Source organism: Anser anser, assembly GCF_964211835.1.
Source record: "Anser anser genome assembly, chromosome: 12".
NCBI classification, from domain to species: Eukaryota; Metazoa; Chordata; class Aves; order Anseriformes; family Anatidae; genus Anser; species Anser anser.
Genome location: NC_139733.1, coordinates 19637400 through 19649718, shown reverse-complemented (window position 1 = coordinate 19649718; position 12319 = coordinate 19637400). Strand labels below are relative to the sequence as shown.

Genomic DNA, 12319 nt, shown 5'->3' with positions numbered 1-12319 from the left:
GCCGGCCCTGCTCCTCCTGCCGTCCCCGAGGAGCGGGTGGGAGGCTGGGCAGGGCTGCACCGCAGCAGGGCTGCTGTGGCCCCGACCCAGCCTGAAGACGGGGATTGAACACGTCCTCTGGGGATGTTGTTGCGTGTGTAAGTCTAAATAGACAGGTTTGGAGCTTTAGAACAGAAAGGCAAACCTTTGTGGCCAGGCTAGGGAGGTTTGTTCTCATCCCTTCAGCGTGGCCAGGGCTGCCCCGGAGGGTGCTCAGTCCCAGGAGCCTCCCTTCAATTTGTTTTCGTAGTCTGCAGGCTGAGCGGCATCGCCGTGCCTCCTGAGTTCTTCCTGCCTCCTCTGAGCTCCTCGGCTGCGCTGTGCACAAGCCGCTCAATCCTGGTAGGAAGCTGCCTCTCTTACGCTAATCCTTGTCCAATAACTCCTAATTTTTATTCTTATCCTTTTCTAATTTATGGTATTCCTCTTGGATTAACTTCCCGTGGTACGTTTTTTTTTTTTCCCCATTGCATTGCTTGTTTGTTGCTTTCTCACTGGTTCTTTTTTTCTTTCAAAGATACTTTTCTGGCTCCAGCCCCAGCTGCCTGGAAGTGATTTGTGCAGCAGTGCAGTCCTCTGGTTTTCCAAGGCCACAGACTTTTCCCTCGTTTTCTGCCTTTCTTCTTCTTGGTGTCTTTCTGGGAAACAACCTGACAGACACGGCTTCTTCACAGCCACCAATTAACGTTAATCTGTGTGATTGAAATGGCATGTTCAGCAAAAAAGATCTCTTTGAAGGTAGATTTTTGTTGGAGTGGAAATTTCTGTGAAGCTGGAAATGAGCTCGTGGGGACGGCACAGCATCTCTTCGTGCTCAGACAGACTTCGGGAGAGAAGTCAACGTCTTAATTGCAACATAAAGTTGATTTTTCCCCACTTCCATTTTAAACATTGGTTCACTTTGTTCTAATTTGGGGGTTTGGAGGATTTCACCATACGCTGGGATAAGGACCGGCATCGGGGGGGGGGGCTTGGGGTCTGCCACCCACCCATCACTGGCATTTAGAAGTATTTTGAAGGGAGCTCAAGCTTGGTTTGGGTATCATTACCCCTTCCAGTTGAGCACAGCGATGAATATCATGAGGGTGCGGGTAGCTGTGGGGCTCCCAGTGCCTGGCAGCTGGGGACTGGCAAAGCAGCATCCTAATTAACTGGGGAGGGAGGGTTCACCCGCCCGCGGGAACCGGTCACACATCAGGGAGTATCACGAGGGAAGCCAATTTCCTACCCCAATACCTTCCTCTTTTCCACTTCTCTCCTTCACAGTTTGAAAACCGTAAATCACTTTATTTGAAATGTATTTAAGGAGAAGAATATTTTTCCCTGCATTCCCACTTAATGCTTTGTAGCGAGTACAGTTAGGATCAGTCATGTGCTAAAAGCAAGAGAAATCTTCCTCTTTGGTGCTGTGTCTTCAGTGCAGGCACCTTCCTCCTTTACTCAGTTCTTAGCTGGTAATGCCGAGTTCTTGGATGCTGCTCGTTCTGCCACCAAAAGAAAATGCAAAACAGGATATTTTAATATTATTAATAATGAATGTTTACATAATTAGCTCAATTACGTTGTTCGGTTTGAGGTTTTGTCATTGCGGACCTGTCTTCCTCCCTTTTGAAGTACGCCAGAAGCGATGCTAAGCGCAGGGCGGTGCGGCGGTCCTGCCCGTGCAGACCGGGGGCTCTCCCCGTCCGCCCCTCTTCATCTCCGGCCCCTTGCACTTACCAGCCTTCATCCTCACCCTGTACTCGCAGGAACGCTTATTCGGACCTTGTCTTCAAGAAGTTTTACCTCTAACAGCCCCCCCAAAATATATTTTTCATGTGAGATGAACAACATGATTTTTACATACAATCCTTTATGCCTGTATGAGATCAGGTCATTTACTGGTCTAGAAATTCTTCTTTGTGAATCAACGCTACCTCGTAAGGGTGAGTTATTCATCCAGTCTGTAATTGCTGTTGTCTGACGTATTTAGTTTATAGATTTTGGGTGCGTGTGGTTAGGAGAAATACTGCAAAGATGCTTTTTGGCCAAAAAGAGGAAGCTAGTGTAGAGGTTCTGGTGGTACTGGAAAAAAATCTAAGATGGTTTTGTTGGTGGTGTTTTTTCTTAAAAGAAAAAAACAAGGATAATTGTGTTAAACAGCAGGGTGCCACTGAACGATGGAGAAGCTGAAGGAATGGTTTGTTCTTCTGTTATGTCCCTGCTTGGGCTTTCTCATTCTTGCTCCTCTGTTTCTTCCGAAAGGCCCTGCAGCCTCCAGATAACAGAAATTAAATTAGTATTGATATAACATTAGACACTCCTATTAATATTGACAGCCTGTCGATACTGTTGTGCTACTTTTGTAATGCGGGATGTTAACGGATAATACTCTAAATAAAAACACACTAATCTTATAATCGCTGAACATGCAGCGGGGTCTCGGCTCAGCTCTCGCCTCCTCCGAGCTCCCCCATCCTCGTGTTCGGCCACGCTCGCCTGCCTGCAGCTCCTGTGCCCCAAACATCAGCGTCCTTTCGTGGGTGTCCCCCTGGGATGTGTTTGGTGTGGGGCAGGATGGCTCCTTGGCCTGTCCTGGTCTCACCTCCTGCGGTGCAGCCCTTCTCCCGAGCATCAGAGGCGGCAGGGAGGGTGCTGTGCAGTAGTGGCAAGGCTTCGTCCCCAGCTTTTTTTTTCTTCTGGGCTGTTTCTTCTGCCTCCTTTCCATACCGGAGCTGTGTGGAGTCCTGTAGGGCTGGGGATGGGTGCAGAGCTGACTGCCTGGTCCCACAGCAGCGGGGTTTTCCTGCTGGTGTTTCTCATGGTGCTGCCCACCCCGTGCTGTGTGTCCACGTGCCATTGATGGAGTCCCGCTGAACGTTACTTGCCCTCCCCTGGGACAGGGGGCTTCTGTCTCAGAGGTGCCGCTTTGGGAAAGGGGACGTGCTGACGGGTGAGAAGTGAGAAGCCACCGAGGAGCACGGGCAGGAGCGGCAGCGTCTGTACGTAATTCCCAGGGAGCAAGGGGTGTTTGCTGAGGTCGTGCCGGTTTGCTGAGAGGAAAGAGGAAAAATGTCCTGATGATGCTGTTTTGGGAAGTTTGGTGCTGGAAGCCTTGAAGGATGGCTCCAAGTTCTGGATGCAAGCGAGCAAGCCATGAGACCGCTGTCGGACCGTGCTCTCTGGGTGTGCGTGGGGTGTGAATACGTGGGATCGAAGTGGTGCCCTTGATCCGTGGTGCTTGTCTTGGCACTCAGCTCACGTTAGCAGCCACACGTTTCTTATGAACTTTTTATCTTTTAAGTCTATCATGAAAATCACCATGTTCATCAGAGCTCGAGTTATTTGTTAAATGGTGTAAAAAACATGCATTAAACAATAATGATTACTTTGGTAAACACAGATGTCTTTGTATTACGCAGTGGGTTTTGTACGCGAATTTGTACACGTCTGTGAAACAGGGTTTGCCATCTACCTTGAAAAATGGGAAACACAATCCACGCTAATTGCTTCTCCCTTAGCCCCCCGCTCCACCTGCTGTGCTGCTGCAATCTGGTGAGGCGGCGCTGAAGTCTGCGGCGCACGAGGCCGGCGGCGGCGGTGAGCAGGTTGGCGCTTGTAGATGTGTGCCCGCCGTGCGAGGTGGCAGGCGGCAGCCCGGACTTCTGCCTCGCCGCTGTCTAACCAGGAGGGTATTTTGAAAAGGGGGAGGGAAAAACCTTTATCTGGCTGAAAACCATATAGCGACGATCGGTTATTCACCGCATTATTAATGCTTATTTGGACGTTGCTTGGACTGCTGGATTAAACAGCTTTCCCGTTATGTATTGAATGAAATGAAATACATGTCACAACAGCAGTGCTGTGATGATGACAACCGTCCTTGGCTGTGCATCTCATTAGAAAGATATACATTTTTCTTTGTTGTGCATCTGTGAATGACAGAAGTTGACAAACATCTCTTAAGAAGTTGCTGTTTGGAGAAAGTTGCGTTTATGGCACAGAAACCAAGAAGAAAGTGATTGTTACAAAGGTAAATAACTATTTCTTACACAGGCGCTTTATAAGTCGCCCTCCTCTGCTATAGTATTTACTTTATTATTGCATATACGTTGCAGGAGATCTTCATCTGGATCGCTTACTCGTATAAAGAAGTCCCAGAGGGTTCAAAGTTCAGTTTGTATTGAAACTTGCACTTAAAGCAGGATTAAACCCCTTGTATTTCCCAGCTTTATAAACTGAATCGATTCTCCAAATGTACCGCACTAACTCCCAGGGGACAGCTGAATTTTTCCATAATGCTGTTTTTTGGGGGCAAAGCGTTATTGGCTTTGACAGAGGAAAGATACTCGGGAGGAAAAGCACCAGCAAGGGGCTTGGCTGGCTGTCAGCGGGTACTGTAAAACACCCATTTTCGAGATGCGGGGCCTGTTTGCGTAATTTCTGCCTATCAGCCTGCATTTCTGAAGGCTGCTGGTGTTGGCCCACTTCAGAGCAGGGGCAATGACTTGGTGGCGGTGGCGTGCCCTTCCTTGGGGATCTTCAGGCCGTTATGGGGTGAGCTGAGGAGCAACAAGAAGGCTCCAGATTTATTTTTTTTTTAAAGGGTACTTTCCAAAGTTGAGAATGAAGACGAGCACCGTTCTAGCGAAAATGGCTTCTGCCTGTTCATGATGAATCAGAAAAGACGACGAGGCACATGCAGCTCCATTTGCATGACTCCGCTGACTGCATAGGCGTTGCACAGGTGCCGAGGCGGTGCGGTGTTGACCCACAGAAACCTGAGAACACAATTGAGAAACCAGTGGGAAGAGGCAAGCGTGGACTTGCGGCGGGGAGCCGAGGAGGGCAGGAAGGAGGCCGGCCTCCCCTTTTCCCACCGTCCCGTCTCCTCCACCGCGGGCTGAAATCAGCCCCGCCAGGCGCGCGGAGCCTTCGCTGGTGCTGGCCCCCGGCCTGGGGCGTCGTCAGTGATGCACCGGTTGTTGGATTTTTATTATTATTATTATTTTTTTCATCTAAAGCCATTCACCTTCCAGCACTGTGAAGCTGAGAGCACAATCTCTGCAGAAAGTCGTCATTTGGGGAAAAGTCTGTATGCAAGGAGTTCTCGGCTTATGCTCACCCTGGTGTCTGAAATTGTTTTACTTTTGTTACAAGTAACACCTCAAATTGCCACTTAACCTTGCAGGCACTCTGTTAAGGCCGTACTCCTGATTGCGGTAGCTGGGGTGGAGTTTCCTTTGGGAATTCAAGGAGTAGGAAGTGTTGTTTGTAGTTTTTTTGTTGTTTTTTTTTTTTTTTTGCTGACTGGTGCTAATGTGTAGGTGGGGATGTGCTGCTGTTTTTGTAATGCTTTTATTGTTTATGGAATTGTTAGTTAATTGATGGTAACAATGCCTGGAGCCTGGGAGAGGTATTCTTTTATGTTTGCTCAAATCAGAACAAGTAAATAATTTTATAACTTGAAAGGAGACGTGAGATTATTCTCCTTAGTTTATTTACCTTGCAGGTTTGCATCTACTATTTCCATACCTTGTTACCGAGCTTCCCCAAATTAATTTACATTTTTTTTCCAACAAAATGTCAGATGAGAAAAATGCCTTGTAGGATGCAGTAAGGTGCAGCTGGGGACCCCCCAGCCTGACCCAGCAGCAGGTGCTACACCTGGGCTCGCTTCCATGAAATCTTCATTGAAGTGGCGAGGTCTCAGGTCGGCAGCGTCCCCGTGCCTCTTACAAAACTCCAGTGCGAAGCCTAGAGACCAGTAGGGTATCTGGTGGACGAAGATGCAGCTTTGAACTCCTGTTAACTGCTTCACGGTTTACTCAGAATAAAACCTACTTGGTAACTTTGTCCTCCACATTTATCCAATGAAATAAAATTCAAACCAGCCCACAAGCTAGAGAATGTTTTTTATTTATATGTGGTGTGGTTCCATCTGGTCCACGTTAAGGACCCCAAAAATATATATGATTAGCTTTATAGTTCACTGCTAAAGGTAGCAAAGCTGGCTTTTAACATTTTTCAAATTTGCAGCTAGCATCTCAAAACATTTGCTGGCATTTCCTGACTGTGATTACCAACCAAAGATTTCCTTGGTTGTCTTTTCACTTTTTAAAGTATGTTGCATAGTTTTCCTGCTTAAAATAACACCGAAGTCTCTGCTGTTCTCTTTATAACTCTTACGCAAACTATCCGTCTCTGTCAGGAGTGGTCAGTCTCAAATCCCAAAGGAATCGTCAGATAACATATAGCATTAAAGGAGTAAAATTTATGGCTATCACCAGCACAAGCTTGTGCGCAACAAAACGACCCCCCCCCCCCCCCCCCCGAGAAGCACCGGGGAAGGTGAGCTGTGCTGCTCTGCAGCATCTAAGGAGGGGGGGGCTTAAGGCGCTTGCCAAAAACCAGGTCAGGAGTGCCCGCGGAGTGCTGTGGCTCAGCACGATGAGCCTACCCGGTTTGGGTTGCAGGCGTTTGCTCATCTGTGCGACACAGCTGCGTATCCCCAGCAAATGAGTGGCCGCGACCTGGGTGAAAAGGTTTTCGTGGTTGTGTTTCGGGCAGCTCGGCTCCTCTGCAGCAGCCCCACGCTTGCCTTTGGAGCTGCTCTGTGCCAGAAAACGGCCCGGTGAGGCTCCAGTTCAGCACCAGCACAACCCCTAATGAGGGCGAGAGCCCCAACGCGGGGCAGGCGGCGGGGTTTTGCTGCCCGTGTTGTATTTACTCGTGTATCATACTTTCCACTTAGAGCTGAAATGGGGAACAGCTGCCGGCCCGGCTGCCGGCTTGTCCCGACCGGCACCGTGACACAAAGCTCCGAGGGTATACATTTCTGAAATACACTTCTAATAACAATTTCAGTAGCTGCAAGTTTTTTTCTTTCAGCGCTCGGTTCTCCTTCGCCTGCTCGCTTGGCAACTCGCTGCTGTCAGCTGGCACTAAAAGGCCTGGAAAACCGCCCTGTTCTCTGCAGCGACGCGCGGTGTTGTCTGAATGCCGCACCTAGCTGCTGGACCTCAGCGCCGCTGATTGTTTGGAGAGAAAAATAAAGAACGAGGTGTGGACGTCGCCCTCTATCCCCTAGCATTAACCAGCACCCACGCCGGCGTCCGGCTTGTGCAACCGCCTGGGAGCGTGCGTCCCCTGGGCGCTCCTCGCTGCCGAGGCGCAATTTGGGAATTTTTCTAAAAGCGCAGCGCTGGGACCTCAAGGAGGCTGCCTCTTAACCTCAAGTATGTCCAGACGTGTGTAGCAAGAAGTGCCAAGGATTTTCAGGAGTTGAGCTGAAGGTGTTGTTTGAAGTTAGCCATATTTTATTTTCTCAAACCCTTTCTTGGGACTTAATTTATATAGGGCTGTGATGGGCATGCGTAAACATTGGGATCGGGTTACAGCACGAGTGAAATAGGTAGACTGGTTTCCTTTTTCTTCTCTCGCAATAAAAATCTAAGAAATTCAGTTGCTTACCCCATAAAATGCACATTTCTGTTACGGATTAGCCGTATTTTAATGAGGCTGTTACTTATACAGTAGTACATTAGCGGAGTGTCCTTTGATTTTTATGTAGCGTATGTTTACGCACTGATGCAAGGGGGCCTGACCATTATCCCCCCTTTCCTCCCCAATTCCTAAAGTGGGTTATTTGGGTCAAAAAGCCATCCGTGCAGGACCGGGACGTTGCGGAGCTGCACACAGGTGCCCGTGCACGGGGCCCTGACGGCTGCTTGTGCGGGACGGGGGAGCTGGAGGCGATGCTGCAGCTGGGTGTAAGCCAGGGCCGCGGCACAGCGACGGGCTGGGGGGGTTATAAGTCCTGGCACCCCTTTTTTGCCCCTTTTGCCCCTTGTGCTGAAGCCAAGCAGAAAGGCTGGCGGCACGCCGCGGCGGGATGAAGACATCCTCTGCCCATCTCCGCCCGCGGAGCTGAACGGAAGCTCTCTGCGCTGCTTCAAATTGTAATTTTGGATAAAAGGCTGTGTAATAACTTGAGAAACGCGCGAGAAGATCTCGCCTTAATACCGTATAAACCTTCTTTAACTTCAGGGAGCTTAAAATCAAATTTGGCAGAGCTTACAAGGGCAGCGAACGTGGAGCCACTTGACTCCGGTGAGAGGCAGGCGCGGCTGAAACGGCCCCGGAGCCTCCGCCGGGGTGTCGCGGGGTGTCCGTGCCCGGGGGGAGCGTGGGATTTTGTGTAATGCTACCTGGGTTCTTGGGAGCGCTTCCGTCCTCCTGCATACGTGTAAAAATATCTGTTTGACCTTACCTACACGTCAAAAATTTCAGCCTTTACGTTCTGTGCATCCATTTTTCCTGGCTCTTTGGGAAGAACAAATTGAGAATTTGCAGTGGAATTTCTGTTCCCTGGGTTTCAGGTTTTTTATTTTTCATTTTTTAAAGGTATAAAGAAATTCGGATGTGTTGTGACCTCCAGAAAGTGAATTTTTAGAGCAGCTGAAGTTAGAAATCTGGGATAAATTCGGATCTGTGAAAGTCATGGTAACAACCATTTGTAGGAGCATATCATGCTCTATAGTAAGATTGCATAAGGGCACAGGATGAAGCATCTGATTCTTTTATTTTTTTTCCCTTTTGGCATTCTGTTTGTGACAATTACATGACTCTCTATTAACTGTGTGTGGAAGAAAGCAGTGTTATGAAATGAGGAGAGATTTCCTTCATCTGTTACTCTGTAGGTAATTTTTGTGCTTTTTCCAGTATTTAAGTACCTCTTAACTGCTTGCTGTCCATCTGTATACCATTCGTAGTACTGTAAACTAGTATATGTAGCATGACCTTGTAACTTGCTTTGTTTGTGCATCTGCCAGTACAATATGTTGTCTTTCCTTAAAATGCAAATACGCTCCACGCAGTACAGAGCTCCTTAGTCAATAAATAAATTGAGGTAAAAAACTGTACCTAATACCCATTTAATTTAAATTCATTTTATAAACATAAAGACGCCTTTTAAGAGAAGCTTTAATTCAGACTAGCACCTTGATTTGTGGTTGCCATGGAGAATCAAATCTGTCATTTGACAAGAAAAGTCACCCATTTATGACAGCACTTTATCTTGTCTCTCCAGGGGAAGAAAATGTCAAAAGTGAGAGCAGAAAAAAATAAAGCCTTGAAACACCAGAATTTCTTGATTTCATTTTTATTATTCAGCTATCATATCCTTTCTGATAATAGCAAGTTGGTGAAAATAAATAATGTTCCTACAGTAAAATCAAATATTTCCTATTAGAATGGACAGGGCTCTTTGTGATTGTCAGTGCTGTGAAGTCTGGCAAGAAATAGTGTTATTAGATAAACCCACAGTGCCCAAATCCCATTTTCTTTTCATTACAGTGTCAAAATAATTATACCTGTGTAATTTGGGTAAGAAATTGTAGAATGAGTAAAATGGTCCATTGGAAGAGATTGCTTTAAGCTTGTGTTCATTACAGGGTGGGGTTTTACATGCTGAACAAAAAAAAAAAAAAAAAGATAAAAATTTTGTATAATTTCATTCGAATAAAAATGTCTGGTTGCTCTTTCATGTTCTTTGCAACTAGACGAGGTGGCGAGTGCTTTATTCTGTTAGGGCTTTTGCATGTATGCATCTTTTACAAAATAGAGTTAAAAGAGGCAGGAGTTTTAACACTTTTTGTTTCTCAGGTGCAAATCTCTGAAGAGTTTCAAAGACAGATAAAATTGTTTATTATCTGAAAAAATGTTGAAGTGTTTTTATTTTGTAGGATTAAGAAATGGTAAGAATCGGGTGTTTTCGGGAATATAATTAGCTATCACAAGTGTTTATACGTGTGCATTTAATCCGTATAGACACTGAGTTGCCCCCAGGGGAGGAACACTTACTGTAACATTGCATTACTTTTTACATAAATCTAAAAGTGCTGTTTAGATAACGAGACTAAAATAATCCACTCTGTGCCTCTTTCTTGAGGCAGCGTTTTTGCCTTTCACAGCGTCGCGGGGTTTGATGTGGTTCAGGAGTAATCTTGTATCAATGAGATAGCATTATAATAGAAAGTCCTTCAGTGGTTTAGTGCAAATACTGGGCGGGGGGAGCTGCTTGCTGGAGCAGTTGTGCCTGCAAGAGATTACAAAAATGGAGAGAAAGGAAAGGGTCGAAGTCTCTTTTTCTTGAAATTGGCTCGCGGTGCCGGATCCATAGCCAAAGCTAGTTGGGATCTGCTGTGAGAAAACAGGCAGCACAATAGTTCCCTATTCCTGCTTTCATGCCGTGTCTGAAGCCAAATCCTGCTCCTAAATACTTACGTGTAACTCTGATTGACTTCAGCAGGCAGTTGCGATGCCTGTCCAGTGGCAGACCGTGGCAGTAAGTGATACGTTTCCTCCCGTGGCTCTCTAAAAACGTGTGTTGTTGCAAATGTCACTTAAGTGGGGAAATAGTTGCAGTTGGGGGTTGGGGGGGAGATTTTATTTTTATTTTTTTTAATGCATATTAACATCATGTCATAGAAACTGCATTATCATGGGCTACCAGAATGTGATAACTTAGGGTGATTTTTTTTTTTTTTTTGTGAGACCATCTGGAATAAAAGAGGGTGAATTAAAGATGCTCTCTGGGGTTATGGAATCTTAAGGATATTTAAGGGGTTGATTTCCATAATGTCTGCCTCTCCTTTTGCCCAACTGTTGATATAATCTGCTTTAAAATCAATTTGCTGTCATCATGTAATCAAAGCCTTAATTGCATCATCATTGACTTCAGCATTTTTTGCTGAAAAATTCGCGTGGCTGGTGGTAAAAATGTTGTGAAAAAGAAACAACAAGTGTTTGAAATAATTTCACTGGATGTACTGTCTCTTGGGTCTGGGCAAAGATTTCCACAAGTAATCCATGAGCCCCTGAATTTTTCAGTGGGAGATTTGAAATTATTGTCCTCTGCTCACAACCTTAAGGCCTGACACCACAAAGCATTTAACTTGTTCCAGCTGAGAGTATTCAAAGGAGTCGTAAAAGATAGATACTTAGCATGGTCGTGTCAAAACGATCCTTTAAAGTGTGTAGTCCACTTCAAATCGTAACTCTCTCCTTAAAGAAAATGAAAAGGGGGGGCTGGTAAAGCTGCTTGTTTGCTTCAAGATCGTTCCCCGAATTATCTCCCATAAGCTCTGTCCGAGGGAAGGCTTGATAGATATTAAGTGTTTTTATATAACAAAAAAAAAACTGAGTAACTTGTCTATCTAGTTTCCGACGGATGCTGTCTGAAATGGCTGATATCCTGTCCTGAAAATCACAGATGGAAACTTCATCTCAGCACAGTGCTGCGGCAGTAATGAAATGAAAGTAGCAGAGGCTCATTTGCATTTCAGAAATAGTTCTCTGTAGTTTCCTGCTCAATCTACCAGATTTTCTTGTGTACCTGCTGCTGGTTGTTAGCCACGTTTAAAGGGCAGTGCTTTAGGGTTGACCCTTGGAGAACCATGGGTCTGTAGGTGATGCTCTTCCGTCACCGAGGGATGCTGTTTGCTGCAGCGGGTACCGGTACAGCAATAACCGGAGCAGCAAGTACTGTTTGATGCTGTTTCAACAAAGGTTAACTCCTTCCTTTTGGCTTTCGCAGCTCTCTTTAGTCATGGCAACTGCAGCGTAAGCTTTTCTGAATTGATTTTTGCTGATTTATTTAAATTGCGCTTTTGTTTTAATAACCTGTTTCTAGGTTCAGAACCGTACTTGACGCTAAAAGTCGGCTCCATAAGATGGCAACAGTCGTGTATTTCCCAGTTCTGCAAGGGGGAAGTCAAAGTAAACACGTACTTTGTAAAAGAGAATATATACTGGGTGCTAATAAGACTGCGTATTGACTGTAAAAGCCTTTTATGGGAGTCTTTGAAAGAGAAGAAAGTGCAAATTACTGGGGAGGATGGAGAACGTCGCAGATCAGGGTAAAAACATGACACTTGGCGGTTTCTGCGTGTTAGCACAGCCCCTTCCCGAGCACGATAAACACCGTTTAGGTATTTAGCAGAACTGAGATATGCCACCTCATCCGAATGACACCTGCAACTTTCTCTAAAACTTGCAACGGGCCCAAAACGAAGCCTCGGGGCGAGGGGTGCCCGCTCCTGGCGCTGGGGGTTGCCACTGGTGGCCCCTCGGTGCAGCGGTTCCCCGAGGAGCAGCGGGAGCCGCGCGTTGCTTTGGGGTCCCTGGAGTCCTCAGGGCACTTCCAGGTGTGTGAGGGTGCTGGGGTACTCTTCGTGGTCCCACCAAGGGGAAACCTCAGATTTGCGGCTGTTGGTGTGTGCTTCTCTTCACAATTTGG

General features: G+C 46.5%; 1 protein-coding gene across 11 annotated transcripts in view; it reads left to right on the top strand.

The window, feature by feature from the left end:
- Positions 1-12319, top strand: part of FOXP1 (forkhead box P1) — a 384604-nt gene that overhangs the window by 70290 nt on the left and 301995 nt on the right. The window lies entirely within an intron of this gene.